General features: G+C 42.2%; 1 long non-coding RNA gene across 1 annotated transcript in view; it reads right to left on the bottom strand.

Annotated features, from left to right (window-relative positions):
• Positions 1-861: 861 nt before the first annotated feature.
• Positions 862-19,834, bottom strand: part of LOC148684281 (uncharacterized) — a 36,012-nt gene continuing 17,039 nt past the window's right edge. The window contains exons 2-3 of the long non-coding RNA XR_015946460.1: positions 11,666-11,748; positions 862-1,473 (exon numbers count right to left, since the gene is read on the bottom strand). This is a non-coding gene — a long non-coding RNA (uncharacterized LOC148684281). The remainder of the gene's footprint in view (positions 1,474-11,665; positions 11,749-19,834) is intronic.

Here is a 19,834-nt window from a genome sequence, read left to right as displayed (position 1 = left end):
TAGATTGGTGGAGGGAACGTATTCATTTATTCATTTATTTGTCTCTGGTTTGGTTTTGTCGTTTTTCAAAAATATTACGTTGCTCTCTGGTGTTTTAAATTTCTTTGTATTTTGTGGTGACTTGCTTGGTTTATTCTGTATTTTATCTGATTTATATTATCTTATTTTTGTATTGCCTATTGTCTTTGTCCATGGAGTTTTCTTGGCAGGGATACTGGAGTGGCTTGCCAGTTCCTTCTCCAGGTATTGCATTGCGAATGGTCATCAGCTAGCTTGGTAATAAAAAAGGGGGCACTTTCGCAAACTGGAGAAACTGACGCGAGTATCACAACCACAAGCAAGCACCCACCACAACCCAACCCAGCTACCCCTTTGGCGACCCCGGCATCAGGCAAATGTTTCCCTCTCATAAGAACGCTCCAAACAAATAACCTAGGCTTTCAGTCCACTGATTTGAGAGATACAAACAAGAACACCTGTAAGTGGCAGCCTATTTCATTCTTTCACAGGTAAGAAGAGAAACATTGTGCAGATGAGTTTATTTTTAAGCTCTGGAAGAGTGAGGTGGGCGGGAGGAAGAGTTGGGCATATGTTCTTTTGTTGTTAAATCTTGTGCTTTTCACACCTGCTTGACAAGATGTGTTCGCACTTGACAAGCATCTTCAAGGAATGCGAGCATTTGCTACAAAATTTTCTTGAAAAGTACAATCCAAACATCAATATTGTTTTGTTCCTATTTGCTACTATGCCCTGATAACTGCTGTTATGGAAATAGGATAGTCATTCAATAGCAAGTGGAACGCAGCTAAAAAGCAGCTTCACTATACTATGAGGCAGAAGAAACACCACCACCAAGTGGAAGTCTTAAGTGGAGTAGCTTAATACCATTGGCTCTGTTGGGATAACTCCTTTATTTACTTACAGAGTAAGAAGTGAATCAGAAGTTCAAAAGTGTTAAAAGAATATCAGCAAAATCACAGCAACACCAAAGTCTTCCAGTTTGTCTCTTTTTCATCCTGGGATATGAAGTTGTGTAAATATTACCATAAATATTCTCTCTCATATTTAGGGATAGTTGAAAATGTCCGTTTTTATTTCTTTCAGTTTCTCACTTTTCCACATTTCCATTTTTTAAAAAAGTCCTCATGAAAAGTCATCAGCAATTCAGTGCAAATTTATCCTGATATATACGGTACACATTCTGCTAATGCACATATTTCTTAAAGCAATTTCTCCTAACACAATGTATTTTTGTATATTCTTCTCCCTAATATACGCATCTACAGGCACACTTTACTCTGTTATAGGCATTTCTGCACAGAATACTTGACTGTAGAATTGCATTGCAAAATTCAGAAAAGTGTGAATGTCAAAGGATAGCTGTGTTTCATAAAATGTAGATTAGCTAAACTCATTGTTAAATGCAAACTGAATTGAATTTCTCTCTAATCTCTGATCATTAGTGGATCTGTTCTGTAAAAAGAAAGAAAGAGAAAGAAGATGGAGTCAGATAACCACTTACAAAATTAATGCTGTCCAGCACAGTCAAGAATTTCAACACATATCAGGTGCAGAAGTGCAGTAAATATGGTTCCCAGCAGGTTTACTGGTTTGCCACATAGCTACCCTGGGGTCAGGAAACTACCTGCCAGGTACATTTAGCCATCCATACGGGTTCTATGTAACATCCTGCTAAGTCAGTTGTGGGGAACCTGTGCCCCTCCAGATTTTTGTTGGGTTCCAGCTCCCATAAGCCTCAGCAACCATGGCCAATGGTCATGAATAATCAGAGGTGGAGTCTGGCATCATCTGGAGGGACACAGGCTCCCTAACTTGGGTGCTAAGTAGTAAGAAAAACGTTGCTATTCATGGAGGGTATTGCTGTAAACAGCTTTGAGCAACTTGCATTAGGAAGGCAGCTCACATTCCAGAAATAAATGAAAAATTCAATGTGTGATGCAATAGCCCATCTGTATCCATTCCAAGTGCCCAGTATAGGAGCCACGATAGTCAGCAGTGTGACGGAAACATCCTGGAATACTTTCAGTGGGTGCCTACGGGTTATCTCCAGATAAGAACCCTGGGAATAACAACTCTGAAATAACTGGGAACCTTGGTTGCAAGAACGAGCCCCTCGTCTCCTGCCTTGTCAACTCCTGTTGCTTCAAGCCACCAGACAGCTGTTAGGAACACAAGCTCCAAGGATCGACAGACCACATGGTGTCTTCAGAGATAAAAGCCGCTGTGGAGCTGATTATCCAAACCCAAGGCGCAGCCCCTGCCTTTCAGTGGCCGATCAATAACAGTAATGCATAATCGTCAGTGTTCGCATTATCTGTTGTCAAGCGGGCAGTGTTCCTCTGTCGTGGTTATCTGACTGCCTTCGGGTAATACTTCCAGATGGAACTTGAGGGTTGCTGATGATTTTAGAAATGAGACAGAGAGCACCATCTGACTTTTTTTGTTGCACACTGCAATCCTGCTTAGCACACCCGCCTCAGATTGTAGACTTTGTTGTTATCTTTATGTTTCAGCGTGCTAAGTTTGCCTCTCTTCCTGTGTGTCATGATCCAAATGTGTATGTGTGTATATACCCATCACCTCATGTATGTGACAAAGCATATTTTTGCCTACAAAAGATCCTGCCATGAATGAAATTGTCTCTTTCTGGGCTACTGTGGTATACCACAGCTAAACCAAACAGAGCCAGGTTCAAATCCCCACCCAACCATGAAGCACATTAGATGCCCTTGAAACCAATTTGACATCTGCTAGCCCAATTTACCTCACAGAGTTATTGTGAAGTTATGCACACCACCTTGCACAACTTAGAAGAGAAGTAGGATTTTAAAATGTAATAATAATCTGAGCCTGAGGTGGGATTAATCAATGTTTGCTTGCTTGCTTGCTTGTTCGTTTTCTCGCTCCTTCCTTCCTTCCTTCCTTCCTTCTTCCTTCCCAGACTTTCTGCAGGGATCAGCTGCATGATTGAGTTCTCCATATGACAACAGGTGTGGCACAGGAGTGTGTCACGTGGAGAAAATAGTTTTGCAGGCCAAATTGGCGTCTGAAACAGATCAAATTTTGCCCATAGGCCAGACCAATAAAACCATAAATTGGTATGGTGTTCAAAAAAAAAAAAATCTAAGTTCCATACATAGTACAACTTCCTTAAGATGCCGGGTGAAATAGAAAGGTCTTTGTCATTGTGTTCAGTCTATGGTGATTAATCTGTGGGGGTTAACTCACATTTGAAGAGTAACTATTGGGTGTCACAATATCAATGAGCAACAAACATGCATTCATCAAGCTGCTCTGTTCAGGCATTCATATACAACAAGAATCATGGGAGTGTGGAGTCAGCCTCTCCCTTTGCAAGCTCATTAACTCATCCACTCACGGGGGCAGAAGTTCTTCTAAAGAGGGACGCCTACTCCATTCACAAAGGCACACTGTTTGATTTTGAACCCTGACCACACAGGGTTCCAACATCACACGGAGGTCTAAATCATGCAGGAAGGCTGCACATATACAGCAGGTTCCCAGCTTCACATCCTCCTCCTCTTCTTCCAACACATGAAAGGTGTTGAGACCAGATGATGAGGATGCAGCACAGGGGGCACAACCAGGGATTCTTCAAGCAATTATAATTGTGTGAACTCCCAAGTCCAGCCTGTGAATCTCTAAGCTGTTGCAGTACTTTTCTTTTGCTACCACAGATCAAAACGAGCTCTTATCTGGAACTTCCTAATCTTATGCCATCCTCTCCTCTTCTACATTTCTCCAAGAAGCTATTTTCCAGTTTAACCCTGCTAATTTTAATTTCCTGACCTCCCCTGATGCTAAAAAAAAAGCTTCACAAATCTATTTAACAGCACAAAAGCATCAGACCTGGCAGCACAATCCGTCTCTTTTTGTCGTCAGCCAGACAGCCCAAAAGAAAGCTGTAAGCAGTTGTATTAACAAGAAGAACACAATTGCCCCCTTTTTTCCCAGGAAAAAAGGCAATCAAGCACTGTTGTCATTTGAAAGTATACAGCTCTGTTCCTGATGTTAGATGCTGAAAGGGCTTCTAAGACTCTTTAAGCCAGTGGTTCCCAACAGGTGGTCCGCGGACCCCCAGGGGTCCGCGAGCTATGCCAGAGGGGTCCGCAAGATGCTATTAGAATAAAAAATATATTAAATATATTTCGTATGATAACAGATTTTTTGTTTTGGCCGCTTCCTACATGAGCAGAGCCTAGCGCAAAACTAGAATTAGATAGAGGCAGTAGTTCTGCTGTATGCCGTTAGGTGGCGCTTTACAAACACTACTGTTTTGCAAAGAGGCAGCGCGCGCATTCTATTTTTTTTCCAAATAAATTTATTCCATTTTCCAATTTATCAAATTAAAATAAAAAAACAATCTTTTATACAAAACATCTTATATTTTCCTCTTACATCTTGCTCTGCCGAGCTATGACTTCCCCCCCTCCCTTCATGCGGGTTTCTTGTTAACTCCGTTTTTTTGCAGTTCCTTTTTGACTTTTTAGTCAATTCGTAGGATTTATTTCAATCCTGCAAGTGTTTTTAAAGATCTACAGTTTTTCTCCATGTAGTCCACATATTTACTCCAGTCCTTTTGAAACCTCGTCTCACCTTGGTCACGGATCTTGCAAGTCAGTCTAGCAAGTTCAGCATAGTCCATCATTTTTATCTGCCACTCATCAATTGTTGGTAATTCCTGTAATTTCCATTTTTGGGCTAACAATGTCCTAGCCGCGGTTGTCTGCGCGCGCATTCTAAACGCTCACCTCCCCAAGATGCTTTGTGCGCGTCGGCTTCATTTGTGCGCTACTGCGCAGGTACCCTGTCTTCTCCATTCCCCTCCCTCCTCCCTGGCGCGCGCTGCCTCTTTGTGAAACAGTCGTGTTTGTAAACAAAGCGTTGTTTTTCGCGGAAGCTACAGTTTGCGTAGTTAAAAATGGACCGTTGGTTAAAAAGTGGTTTGTTAAAACGACAAAGGCCTACAGATGAAGAGGAAGATAATGCATTTGATGTTCAAGCAAGTAAGTCAATTAATGGGGGTCCTTGTCACAATAGCGGCTCGATGAGGGGTCCTCGAGAAAATTTTGTTGGGAACCCCTGCTTTAAGCCATTGATTCACCTGCAAAAAATTAACCCCATGCCATGCCACAGATCTGAAAAATATGCATATGAATGCAAGCAACTGCATCAGAGTGCTGTTAAAGAACAGTTTACATCAAATCTTTAACTCAGCCTTCAGATTTTAAGGCAACTAAGTCCTAAACCTCTGGATATCAATGACCCTGAGTTAGTCATGCCCATTAATTTCAATGAGTCTACTCTGAGTAGATCTAGCATTGGCCATAACCCTAAGAGCCTGTCCATACCCCATCTTAATGTGGATTGTGAATCATTTGCACCTCCTTTAATTCCCCATAGGTTCCCCATGTTTTGACAGTTTGAATAAGAAAATTACATTGGTTACATAGGAAATCTCCAGATTTAGGGAAGAGAAATTGTGTCCCAAGGCCCTGAGCCCCACAGTTCCCTTAGATACTAAACACAGAGACAAAAAAAAGTTATTTTTTAATTTTTAAAAATTTCTATACCGCTTTATATTTTAAATAAAAACCTCAAAGCGGTTTACAGCATATTAAATCAATAAAACAATGGCGGGCGATGTTCCTGGGGCGTCATGAGGAGCCTCTTTTGTAGGGCTATTTTGTATGAATATTTAGGTTTATGGGATAAATTAGGCCACAACTTGATTGGTTATAGATGTGAGCGGTTTGGCTTAGGAACCAGGCTATATCCTGACTCCTGCCCGTCTGCATGGAGTCTCACTAAAGGTAAACCACCAGTAGGGGGAGCCCTATGACATATGTCAAAATGGGGCACCCTGTGGGGGTCTCTGTTGGGGCCGTGGCATGGCCCTAGCCTATGTCCAGGCTTTGGACAGGATCAACACCCCCAGATCCCTTTAACAGGATACCCTTAATGAGGAGCCACCAGTGGAGACTACAACCTCCCCTCCCTTAAACAAAGGCTTACCCAAAGCCTAACCTTACAAAGTTGTGATGATTGCTACAAGGTAGGCAAAAACCAAATGGCTGGTGCCAATCTGCCAAGTGGAAAAACTCCTACCCAGCGCCACTAATACGGCGGCCAGCATTTGTCCATAGCTGTTATAGCAACGCATAAAAAGGGGGCAGGTGGGCTGGCAAGGAGACGAAAGGAGGAAGCCACCCCCCGGGCATGGCATGGTTTAAACAGTCCATGACCATGCTCCCGGCCATGACAATTGGACAGCTGGGCATGTGATTCGGCCGGGAGTTAGTCCAATGAGGGTGAAATCCCTCCGCCTCCCAGCTGGATCACTGAGAGGTCCCGGATGCCCGGCCGCAACACCGCCCACCAGGGAAGGTGAGCAGACTTATGGGACAGCAGTAGTTGGCAGACAATGCTGCAGGAACAAGGGGAAATTAAAGGAGGCACAAGGGGCTCACAAGCCACATTAAACCAAAATATGGATGTAAGAAATCTGTGTGCAACACAGATTTCCAAACCTCTGTTTGTTTCTTCTGAGATCTGCAAAGAATCCACTGTTTGAGTTGCATCTCCAGGGATGGGGAACCTGTGGATCTCCAGATGTTGGACTCCACTTGCATCAACCCCAGCCAGCATGGCCCATGGGTCACCTGGAAGGTCAATGACTCCACATCACTGTTCTAAGAATTTGTTTTTATTTCCCACCCCCAAGCTTTGGGCTCATTGATTTAGCATCCCTCATGCTTGCAAGCCTTTGAGGAACCTTGACAAACTCTTCTAGGGTTGATCCCTCCTAAGGCACAGCATCACTTGGTTTCTTGAATGGTGGGTGACTGATGGATGTGAAGAAGTCCACCAGTGAAGCAGTAGACTGAAGTGATCCCATTGTGAAATATGCCATGTCAGATTGCAGGAACACAAAGTTGTCCTTTCGAATGCTCTTCATCTTAAAACTAAAGCTCCCTGCATAGGGTAAACTGCATGGAGTAAACATTGGAGCAAGGGAAACTATGCTAAAACCTTCTCCCTGGTGTGCTACTTACTACATGCAGAGTGGTTGCCTGAGTTTTTACATGGCGGTAGAATTCAAAGAGATAAATCGCCCACCCACCTGCAGCCTCCAAATAGATCTGTTAAATTAAAAGCCATACCTACTAAACGTTTACTGTTAAATTTGTTCTATTCAGGTGTAATTCTTTGCCTGATTAAATCTTTAAATTGCAATTTTTCCGATTCAGTGATTATGTTCTTTCCCCCCAAAAGCACACGGCAGCAGTTTGATACAACTATAACTGCAGCACACAAAGCAGAGTTCACATCCCAATTCAGTCAGGACTCATGGGCTGTTTTGACCTACAAAATGCAAAAATTGATCTCATCTCTCTCTCTCTCTCTCTCTCTCACACACACACACACACACCAGTGTTGTAAGAGTGAACAAGGCATGTAAACAACTTTGTAATTAAAAGTAATTTATGCCTGATTGGAAAATACTGTTTAGTCTTTATACAACACTTATTTATACAGTTATACAAACACATTCTAATGCTTGTCAGGCATCTTTCTACAATTAGATATATTTTATTGTGCTCCTTAGATCTCAGATTTGAGCAAACGTATTTCTTTGTATTCCTTTACAAAGGAAGCCCTCTTGCACTTGTGACAAAAACTATTTATCGGGATTATAATCTCCTTTTTTTGAAAAAGTGATATAAAAACGAGTCACTCAAGGTGCAGCTGGAGAAACTCTGCATAAGGAAAATCCAAATTCCCTAAGTGTCCAAGAGTGAAACCTTTAAAGGGGGGGGGGGGAGCTGGTTAGACATTTGCAATATCCAATCATGTAAAAATATCTCATGAAATGACATTTTACCTTGCACAGTTGAAGACCAAGGTTCAAGTCTCTTTTGTGCTTTATTTATAAGTTCACGCACCACTGTGGTGTTCTGAGCTTCTTTATGAGGGCAAAAGAAAAGATCAGACTTCCAGTTCTTTATCTTCATTCTCATTGTGTTCATCCAATCACCAGTTGTGGCCATTCTTTCTTAGGCTTCTTAAAAAGCAACTTCTCTCCTGGGCTGATACATTTTTATTTTTATTTTTTTAAAGAAAGGTCAAATGAAAGACTCAGATATGAGAACTGAATTTCAAGAATCAAGATTAGCTTCTTTTACTCAACAGCTCCCTGCTACTTTCAAGTTAACCTTAATGTGCGAGATTCAACACAGCTTTGAAATACATGGGCCACTAATAGGATCACAGTTGCTGGCATGTCAGGGGCTCTTGCTGGTAATACCGCCATATTTTCCTCCATTTTTGGCTATGTTTCTAAGGCCACTCCTCTCCGGCATTTGCCTAACCCATATCAATCCAGCTCCTCTTGTCAGAAAATGCTCATACCATCCCCAGTCCTTCCTATACATCCACATGGAAAGTAAGGTAACAGTATTTCATGTTAAAACAGTATGCTATGCAAGTGAGGTGAGGTGGCCAGATGGAAAATATCAAGAACCTGTTGTGTCTTTAATAGGAGAGAAGAATTTCAGCAGGTGCAGCTTCCATGACACTTGCTTAAACTCCCTCTTTTACCCAACTGTTAAAAGTGCAAGAGCACATCCTTCTTTTCCATCCAGCTTCTTTAAAAAAAATAATAATGCAGTTTTCCCTCCAGCAAAACACAATCCTCCTAATTTTTGTTTTTGCCTGGAATATATTCCCTTAACTCATATCTTCCTTGCTCGCCAGAACATTTAAATGATAAAAGTTTCACATGTATCGTTTCACAAACGGATGTTTGTGTGACATTTTTATGCTCTCCCAAAGCTTACATCTGCAGGGCTTCATAGTTAGAGAGAGAGCCTCAATTGGCTATATAAATCTACGCTAATTTGAGCATAAGCACAGGAAGGTGCAGAAACACCACACTCTCTTTGATACTAATTTTAGATTTGTTTGTCTTCCTTCCTTCCCGACTCTCCTGCCTAGGAGGCCATCCTTTACTGTCAGTTGTATTTTTACTACAACTTGCACGCCATCACCTTTTCATGTTTTGTCATCAGGGAACAATCAGCAAACCTACATAGGAGCATCAAAGGCATTTCTACAGGAAGGCCTAACTCATACAGTGACCCGTTTCCTGCTTCTGGCTACCAACTGGCAAAAGAAACCAAAGACTTTGCAGCAGAGCGTAAGTGGGTCACACAAAGGTCACAGGAAGGGCAGTAGCTAAGATAGTTAGGGAATTATTGTATTAGCTGTTGAACCTTGAAAGCCAGCCTGGAGGGCCACAAGCTCCCTATAAGTGCATGCCTCTCTTAAACCAATATGTTGTTGTTGTTGTTTAGTCGTGTCCAACTCTTCGTGACCCCATGGACCAGAGCACACCAGGCACTCCTGTCCTCTACTGCCTCCCGTAGTTTGGTCAAACTCATGTTCCTAGCTTTGAGAACACTGTCCAACCATCTCATCCTCTATCATCCCCTTCTCCTTGTACCCTCCATCTTTCCCAACATCAGGGTCTTTTCCAGGGAGTCTTCTCTTCTCATGAGGTGGCCAAAGCATTGGAGCCTCAGCTTCAGGATCTGTCCTTCCAGTGAGCACTCACGGCTGATTTCCTTCAGAATTGATAGGTTTGATCTTCTTGCAGTCCATGGGACTCTCAAGAGTTTCCTCCAACACCATAATTCAAAAGCATTAATTCTTCGGCGATCAGCCTTCTTTATGGTCCAGCTCTCACTTCCATACATCACTACTGGGAAAACCATAGCTTTAACTATACGGACCTTTGTTGACAAGGTGATGTCTCTGCTTTTTAAGATGCTGTCTAGGTTTGTCATTGCTTTTCTCCCAAGAAACAGGTGTCGTTCAATTTTGTGACTGCTATCACCATCTGCAGTGATCATGGAGCCCAAGAAAGTAAAATCTCTCACTGCCTCCATTTCTTCCCCTTCTATTTGCCAGGAGGTGATGGGACCAGTGGCCATGATCTTTCAACCAATAAAACTGATAAAACTGCACCGCTGCAATGGGTTCTATCTATATGGTGCATTGTATGTGCTTTAAATGACACTACCTCCGAAACTCTTGTCCGTTTGTCCAATTCAATGCCGCTGGTACAAAACATGAAGCAAGCTTAGCCCTAGATGTGCTTGCAGCATGTGCTCCAGCTTGCCCCAATGACATATCCTTGAGCAATAATGAGCCATGATTTTCCATCGTGTGCAGGTCACAAGCAACGAAAGATATAGGTGGCTCACTCTCACATACACACACATGTCCCCTATGTTCTATGGTAGCTATTGAAAAACAGCACATTGTGAGGGGCAAGGCAGTCCCTTACTTGACTTATCCTTCTCCCCTGTCCACTTCCCTCTCAGAATGAATTGTGACCTCCTAAGTCCCTTTAACTGACAGTCCATCATACAGTATAAGCCTTATCTGCAGGGCTGGCCCACCCATGTGGCAAGGTGAGGAGGGTTGCCATTTGGAGATCCACCTCAGGTGCCAAAATGTATTGGGCTGGCCCTGCTTACCATGGGGAAAGGACTAGAACATACCTTCCAACATTTCTCTGATGAAAATGGGAACATCACATTCCATAATGATAATTTTACCATTTATACCCCACACATATTACTGGGTTGCCCCAGCCACTCTAGGCATCTTCTAACATATATAAAACATAAAAAAAACAGTAAACATTTTTTTTAAAAAAACTTCCCTATACAGGATTGCCTTCAGATGGTTCAGGGGTTGGATAACTCCATACCCTCCAACATTTTCCCAATTAAAATAGGGACAGCCTAAGGAAAAGTGGGACATTCTGGGATCAAATCAGAAACCAGGATGACTTCTCTAAATCAGGGATGTCCCTGGAAAATAGAGACACTTGGAGGGTCTGCTAGAACAAAGGAAATTCCAAAGCAATGTGTGGGTTGCACAACACATACTTGCCCCCCTGCCAGTGCCAGCCTCTTTTCAGCTCCTGCTTCCACATGCCACAGTACCTGCTTGACAGGTACCAGATGCAATGTACTGTAGCTGGAATTTCTGCCTGGGCTCTGTTGTAATAAACCAGAGAGAACAGCTGTGCTTTTAAACATCTCCCCTTCGTTTCTAAAGAACTTGCATATGAGAAACTCTTCAGGGGGCATGGTTATTGCCTAAGGATAGTTAGTAAGTAGTTAAATACGCTGAAACACAAGCTTGTGGGGAAAAAAATAAGAGGGTCCCCCGTCCCCCCCCCCCCCATTTCTTAGAATTTAACTTAATGTGCAGCCTGTTCTATCCTGAAGTTGTGGACTGGATACATAGATGAGCAAAACAAAATATACTGTATGCAGTAGAAAGCCGCACAACTAAAGACTTAACCAGATGCAAAAGCACTAATAACTCTTGTTCGAAGTGGAGAAATATTCATACTAAATAGGACTGGAATATTAAATCACTGAAAACGTTCTTGTTTGTAACCAAAGGTGGTTCCAATTGCTGAACAAAACATGTTACAAATAAACAGTGATTTGGCAATGTCTTTCAATTGCACCATCAAGCAAGCCATTTTCAATTTACTCCCTTTTACTTGGCTGTTTTTCATCTGCATTTTACTACTTACTTTATGACTTTTCTAATGTGACAATTTAAATATTTCTCCATGGGATGCTTCCATTCATCATTCTGCAACTTACTGAATTCGCGCTGAAAGGGGAAAGGAAAAAAGGCAGTGAACTTTAGAGAAAAGAGTTGCTCAAGTCATCCAGACTGCTTTGCTATATTTCAATAATAGATTAAATTATAAATTTTATCTCACTTGGTTTACTAATCTCATGCTAATAGCCAGTCTGTGGTTAAATATAGTCTTTTATTTATTTTGTCTGATTATTAATTTTTAAATTCTCAGCTAGATGTTCTACATCTTTTGGAGTGAATTCTGATTGTGAGACTTGCAAGTGCTTTATACATAGATTAATGTAGCGTAATATCATACTCATCTTCAAATCTGTTTAACAATACCTTCATCTATTTCATAGTTTAACTGTGCATCTATTGAACTGAAGTAATTCAGTTAATAAATATTAGTAGTCTATTCAGTCACAACCTGCTTATCCCCTAGCATGTGTGTGTAAAAGAAGTTGTGGAAGGGGGAACCTGGGACTGGGACCATGGCACACACTGCTGTTTCAAAGGCAAATGGGAGCGTGGAGTAATGTTCAGTGGGAAATTGTGCAGAGGAAAGAGTCAGACCCCCCTCTCTGAGGAACACTGCAGTCCTGATCCAATTGGGCTCCACCATGGCTGGTATTAGGAGGGACATGGGGGGTGCTGTGAATTAAACCACAGAGCCTAGGGCTTGCCAATCAGAAGATCGGTGGTTTGAATCCCCGCGATGGAGTGAGCTCCCGTTTCTCAGTCCCTCCTCCTGCCAACCTAGCAGTTTGAAAGCACGAAATGCAAGTAGATAAATAGGGAAGGTAAACGGCGTTTCCGTGCACTGCTCTGGTTCGCCAGAAGTGGCTTAGTTATGCTGGCCACATGACCCGGAAGCTGTATGCTGGCTCCCTTGGCCAGTAAAGCAAGATGAGCGCCGCAACCCCAGAGTTGTCCGCGACTGGACCTAATGCTCAGGGGTCCCTTTACTTTTACCTTTATGGCTGGTATTAATTAAATTACCTGGGAATAAGCACCACTGAATTTACTAGGACTTACTTCTGAGTTAGGATTGCAAGAGGTGGACTTTGGTTTTTCAAATTTCAGCAGCACCCTGTGCAAGGCTGAAATTTTGTGCGCGCATACACCCATAGCTGCCAAGTTATCCCTTTTTTTAAGGGATTTTCCCTTATGCTGAATAGGCTTCCTCGCAAGAAAAGGGAAAACTTGGCAGCTATGCATACACCCACCCACCCACACCGCCTTCTATTCTGCTCAATTCACTAATTCCTAGTTGTAATGCCCTGTGGCGCCCCCTAGGGTCAGCACCCAGTGCAGTGGAACCAATCACGCTGCCCTCAATCCACCTATGGGGTAACTCACTGGGGAGTTTTGTGTGAACAAGGTCAGAATTGCTCCGCACTGACCTTAACTATGTACTACTGAATAAATTTAGAATCTGGCTGTGGTTTATTTTAATTCAGTCTGGTATTCCTTGTAACCTTTGTAAGGTACTAAACAACAAGCTAGACGACTGAATCACCCTTGTTTACAATTTGGGGCAAACTAAAAAAAAAACCTGTCTTTTTAATCTCGGTGAAGGGGGGGAATATATTTGGAAGCGACTTCTTTTCAGGCTGCCTTAGAAGGTTTATTGCAACGCAATTTACACAGCTGGACAGGTCTACAGGTGGCTCAAAATGCATTAGAGAAAGTGACTTGACTTCTGCAGGGGGCGAAGAGACAGGAAGTCTCTCTGGGATTGAGGTTGTGCCAGGCATTAACACAGCTGACTGGATAGCAGGTGGCTGCAAGTATAAATTTCATGCCAACATATTCATTAGAGCTCCCTTGCCTCTGTCTTCCTGGAATTGTAAAGTGCTGCTGATATCACCCTAAGCAAGCCCGTGCAAGGACACACTGCTTTTCTCAGAACAGAGGGGAAAGCAAGCCCAGATGAATATGAAAAGAATAAACACTTCCACGGTCCTCATCCCTTTTTTGTCACCTCTGCGGAACATTGCTTTAGGGTGAGACTTTCAAATGCTGCTTAATAAGGGAGTTAGGTATGCAAACCTGATTCCATTCGGAGCTGAAATGGTTTGAAATATCTCAGCCTCAATTAATTTATTTATAAGAACCCAGAAGGTGTGACAGTGTTCTGCTAACTAGCCAATCTCTTCAAATACCAATTTATAAACCCAAACACCCAAAAGGCTTAAGAGACATACTTTCTGTAAGGGTTTATTAAAAAGAAAAGGGGGGGGAGAGACGAATATATCAGTGATGTTTGCTTTTAATTTGTTTTTGTTTTTTTCATTAATAAATAAACATATTCCATAAATGTGCTGAATAAAACAAAAGCAGAAAACACACTTCAAGAACAGTGGCAGGAAAAATGTGAACTGATGCCCGAAGCATAAGGTTTTTCTCCCCCGCCCCGTAAGCTACACAAGACAGCATCATAAATCTTCCTTTTGACCTAGTTTAGCATATGCTACCTTCCTTGCTAAAATATTCACACACAATTAAATATCCATGGGAAGGCAGGAAAGAGACAAGAATGTGGGGTGCCAGGGCTAGAGGAATCCATAAGGAAGACTGTAGCTCAGTGATAGTGCATCTGTCTTGCACGCAGAATGTCCCGGGTTCAATCCCCAGGGCCTCCCGATAGGGCTGAGAATGTCTGCTGTCCGAAATTGCTCTGAAATACTGGAAATTTGCTGCCAGTCAGTGTTGGCAATATTGGGCTAGATAGACCAATGATCTGACTCAGTATAAAACATTTTCCTATGAACAATCCACCTCACTGAACAAGCTACCATCTCTGTCACCCTGAATTTAAGCTGGAGGCAGCCTCTTAAATGGAATAATTTGATGCAAGATAGGTAGGACAGAGTCACAACCTCAATTTTCATGTTCTGCCTTAACATACAGTATAACGTTGTCTTAACTGAGTCAAATTACTCGTCCAACTAGCCTAGGACTGTCTGCATTGGTCTATAGCAGGCATCCCCAAACTGCGGCCCTCCAGATGTTTTGGCCTACAACTCCCATGATCCCTAGCTAACAGGACCAGTGGTCAGGGATGATGGGAATTGTAGTCCAAAACATCTGGAGGGCCGAAGTTTGGGGATGCCTGGTCTATAGCTTTCAGTGTCTCAGCCAGAGGACTCCCCTCACCCCAATTCTACTCAGATCCTTTAACTAGATATCCAGGGGTGGCTTATTCATGCTTTGGTGACATCCAGACCAGTGCACAAGCTCTCTGTGTTGGGCAGCTGTTGAAAATGGTTGAGAAGCTTTATCTAGTGCCAAAGGCGGTAACCCACGTGTTGATTTGTCCAAATGGATTTTCCACACATAAAGCTATGGAATTGGCTCTCAAAGAAGGAGGCAGTGGTGGCAACCAGGTTGGATGAACAGACATATTCATATCAATGTATACCAGCCATGATTGGAGACAAGATGCTTCTGAATGCCAGTTGCTGGAAACCACAGGAGGGGAGAATGCTCTTGTGCTCAGGTCCTGCTTGTCAATTTCCCACAGGCATCTGGTTGGTCACTGTGAGAACGGAATGCTGGACTAGAAGAGCAATTGGCCTGATCCAGCAGACTCTACATTCTCATATCTTGCTTCTCTTGAAGCAGCTGCACTTCTGGGCCATAAGAAGAGCCCTACTGGACAGGACTGAATGCCCACCTGGCCTTTCCATAGCAACCAACCAGGTGCCTACAAGAAGTCCACAAGCAGGAAATGAGTACAAAGCACACTCTCTATGCTTCCCAGCAACTGGTCCAAAACTGCTGTTTTGATCTTTAAACCCGCTCAGTATCTTGGGTTTTGATCCTGGCCCTAAATCCCTTGAGGTGGCCCTGCCCAAGGTTTCATTTTATGTAGAGACCAGAGCAGTCTCTATAAGGAGCAAGGCCTTCTCTGTGGTGGCCTTTAATACTCTGGCACTTCCTTTCAAGAGAGGTTCATTCTGTTTTTTTTCAGAGTGGAGGAGCATTCTTTTTTGTTCTGTTTGCTTCTTGCTCTTGTTCCATTGACTGAACTGCCTTTACTGCTGTTTTACTACCATTGCTGTTTTATTGAAATTGTCTTGTGATTGGCAAAACAACAACAACAACGATTTGTGCTCTTTTATTGGATGTCGTTTTTATTCTTCAAACTGCTGTGACATTTTATGAACAGTATTATACAAATCTTTTAAATTAATACACCCTGGAGCTTGTGCTTGCTAAACATATGCTCTGTCACTGAGCAATTGATTTAAAGTTCTCAAAGAAACATGAGATGTGGCCGCCATGGCTGCTGACCTGGCCCCTGTCATCTGTCCCTTCTCTTCCCTCACCTGTTACAGCAAGCAAGCCGCCAGGTATGCCACATAAAAGCTGATGGAAGAGGGCAGATGAAAGGGCTAGGAAGGCCAAAATAGGCAGAGATACCGAGTGGCGAGAATCACATTACATTTTGAGAAAGGGCCATAGCTCAGTGATGGAGTATTTGTTTTGCAAAGACAGCTTCCTCCATTCCTATATATCCAATCAGGGGCTGAGGATCATTCTTCCCAAATGGAACTAGTAATATATGGGGGGAAATGGGCAATAATACAGAGGAGCCGAGTGTGAACACTCAGAAAACCCACTTCGACATCTGGCCTCTTCAGTTTCTCACACAGCAGCTCCCTACACCAAAACTATTTCCTTTTCTTTCTTTCTTTTTCATTAAAAGTAAGGCTGAGAACTATGGCAGGGAGCTATACTGCAAATCCAAGTTCACATGCTGACATATTCCACTCGTGCATTGCAGCAAAAATAAACACCCTGCATGCCTTTTCATGCCATATACTCATATTTAATGGAATTATGAAGATTTTGTTGAAGGAATAATCTTAATCAAATAAATACATAATTGATATCACACGTTTGGAATGAGTGAGAACTGGACAGTGGAAAACTGACTTCTGTAACCGCTCAAATCCCCATGAAATATTTTTTTATATGTCACATATGCAAGAAGCAACCTGATCTTGAATGTCATCTGTTCTGAATTATACATGCAATTATGGTAAAATCTATACCAGATCGCATGTTATTCCTTAGGATTATGGTTCAATTGTTATTAAAAAACTTTTAAGCACTTTCAGTTGGCAGATTTATGAAGTCCTTCATTCGGAGGCCACATTCTACAAGTCTGAGGTTCCCATCGCTTAGTCTTCTGATATGGAGAAACACAGGGAGATTATAATTGGACATCTCACTGAAATCTCTTAGTAGAGTAACATTTGACTGTATTCTGGAGAACCCTTGTGTTTCTCAAAAACCTATTGGGAGTACATCAAATAAAGCATCAGTAATAGCAACAACCCAAGGAAGTATTGGAGATTATTGTTGCTGTTTTAAAAATATGGCCTGCCCTTCACCAGCAGGCCCCAGGGTGGGTCACAACAATTTAAAATACAGAGTTAAAAACAGAGTGCAATTGTTGGGAATATGGTGGGCCCTGCTGTGGCATCGAGCCACACTGACCAAGTGCTAGGCTTGACCAAAGTTTTGGTCAAGCTACATCTTAAATTGTAAAACTCCATTTTGTCTGAGGCATCTCTCATCTTGTCTGTAAATGCAATTTTTAGAATATGCTGCTCAGCTAGACACCTGTTGTGCTGATGTTTGGGGATTTCCCTCGGCCGGTTTGAAACTGGCTTGACCACAAGAAGGTCTAACTTTGGGAGATATGCAAAGTGATGTCCCAGGTGCATTTGAGTAGGAATAGATGCAATGATTAGCTATTACAGCACCACCTAGTGGAGTAGGCAAAGAGTTTTGACACCATTTCTAATTGGCTGGGGAGGTACTGCATAGGGTGGGTTAAGGGGCAGATCTTTATTGTATGATATTGTATTTATACTCTGAATATACACATTTGGGTGTGCAGATAGAGAAGCCTTATTCTCCTGCAACGCCATATTGATTTTGTCGACAAAACCAATAAATAGTTCTTAGAACTCTGAAACTACTGCCTGGACTTTTGTGGTCATCTGGTCTATGTGTGTGGAGTCTTGAAACACCGTATAACACTGCAACCATACATCTCACATGTCAAAGGCTAGAAAATATGCTTTTAGGTCACCGACTGGTAAGTCAAGACCAACTACTGGGTTGTGGCCTGATCCAAGATAGGTTGCAACAGGAGTACTACCACCACACAAATATATGGCAAAAGATTAAGAAACAGTTCCCAAATGTATGGTTTGGGTTAAAAGTGGGTCCTGGGTCCAAAAACATTGATGATACCTGTTCTAGGACACAACTCTGTCAATCAAAAACTAAATGTGACGGGATGATCATCATCATCACTTTTTACAAAATGAAAAGGCCTCAAAATGACAAGACAAAATACAACAGCTGAGAAGTTTAATAATAATGATACAAAATCCCAAAAATGTTCCATAATCGCAAGTCCCTACCCCAGAAAATGGTGGGCATTATTTTACAGAGGCCAGCTAAGTTACCGAAGGCCGTAGTGAATAAAAATGTATTGGGCCTGGTGCCTGTTTGCACCTGTATCTGTGTGTAAAGTGTGAGGAATGAGATTTAATTTTATCAGAATTTAAAGAATGGGGTGTGCATTCCTGTAAGTACAGGGTGTTCGTATTTGTCAAGGGAAAGATTTAACCCCTCCATTTCCTCCTGATCAAGATCCATCAGTCACCATCTTCAGTGCCTCTCGCCAGAAACTGAAGGCAATTCTTTCAGTGGCCTTTATATTTATTTCTCTCCCACACCCTTACTGCTGCTCCTTTAAATGCCAATGCATTTGAAGTTCTGTATTAGTGCTTTTTGGTTCTTTTGACTATTTGTACTGTAATGTATTTAGGCTACACTAAATACATGAAGATGAACAAATACACTAAAAATGAACAATAACCGGTTTTATTTCTTGGCTTCTGAGGTACTATACCACTATCAGTCTGGCATCCATCTTGGAACCATTCCGGTGGGGGGGGGCAGGCCTTGAGTGTGTGCAGTTTTGCCCTTTGGTCACTAGGTGGCAACCACATAAACATATCTTAAACACTGTATTTTATGATATTTGCATTGGTTCTGCTACCTAGATTTCCTGTAGGCCTCTGGAGACAAAAACTTTGCTGCTACTACTCCCACTTCTGAAAGCATATAATTCCACGTTCACTATACTAGGACAAGCATTAACATAGCATTTGAATGAATTAGCAGTTATGACAACAACATTTTCTGCTGAAGCAACTTTAGTCAGTCAGGCTCCTCGTGTAATGTGAGTAGGAACTAAAGGTTTTTAGAAATGGTTGCATTGGGGGGAATCAGTTTTGGGCCGGGAAAGAAAAAGAATGGGTATCTGACTAGTTTGGGGGTTTATTCACACTTTTCTTTGCTCTTTCCAGGCATGGTTCATGATTTAAAGCTTCCTGTCCAAGCGCCGGGTTTTTTGGGGGGGGGGGTGTTATTGCTCCAGAGCTTTCCCAGTGAAAACCCGCTCTTTAAATCTCAAACAGACCAAACGTCAATCTGCAGAAAACTCAAATTGACGTTTGCTCTGATTCAGCTTTAAAGAGCTGGTTTTTGTGGGGGGGGGGGAAGGGCCACTCTGACAACAGAGCATTAAAGCACAGGTCTCTAGCTGGAAAGAGTGGGGCAAAAGGTAAGTGTAACTAGGCCCTAAGTCTTGTATACTGTATGTCTTTGCAGTAGCACTAAGTGATTTTGCTGCTCCTTCAATCTTTGTGGGACATTTATAATCTTGCCAATACTGTGAAGTCAGAAGACAAAACCGAAAATAAGAAAAATGGACCAGCTTCCTCATTCTGCTCTCCAGGGATCATCTCTATGATCCCAACCCAATTCTACATTTTTTACTATCAACCATTTTTTACTATCTGGTCTCTTTTAGAATATCTTAAGGCAAGAGATATCTATATAGGGTAACATCTTGTGTAAGCTATTTCATATTCTAAGTAAAAATATATATATTATTTTTAATTTTGAAGGGTGAGTGAGGGTGACTAAACAGGTGAGTGGAGCTGAACAACTGTCACTTAACCTAGTATTCACATTCTCCCTCCTCCTCCTCCTCCTCCAGGTGATTTTCTCCCCA

This window comes from Zootoca vivipara, chromosome 11, assembly GCF_965207765.1.
Source record: "Zootoca vivipara chromosome 11, rZooViv2.hap1.1, whole genome shotgun sequence".
NCBI lineage: Eukaryota > Metazoa > Chordata > Lepidosauria > Squamata > Lacertidae > Zootoca > Zootoca vivipara.
Note: the sequence above shows the minus strand (reverse complement) of the source record. Positions and strands in the feature narration are given on the sequence as shown.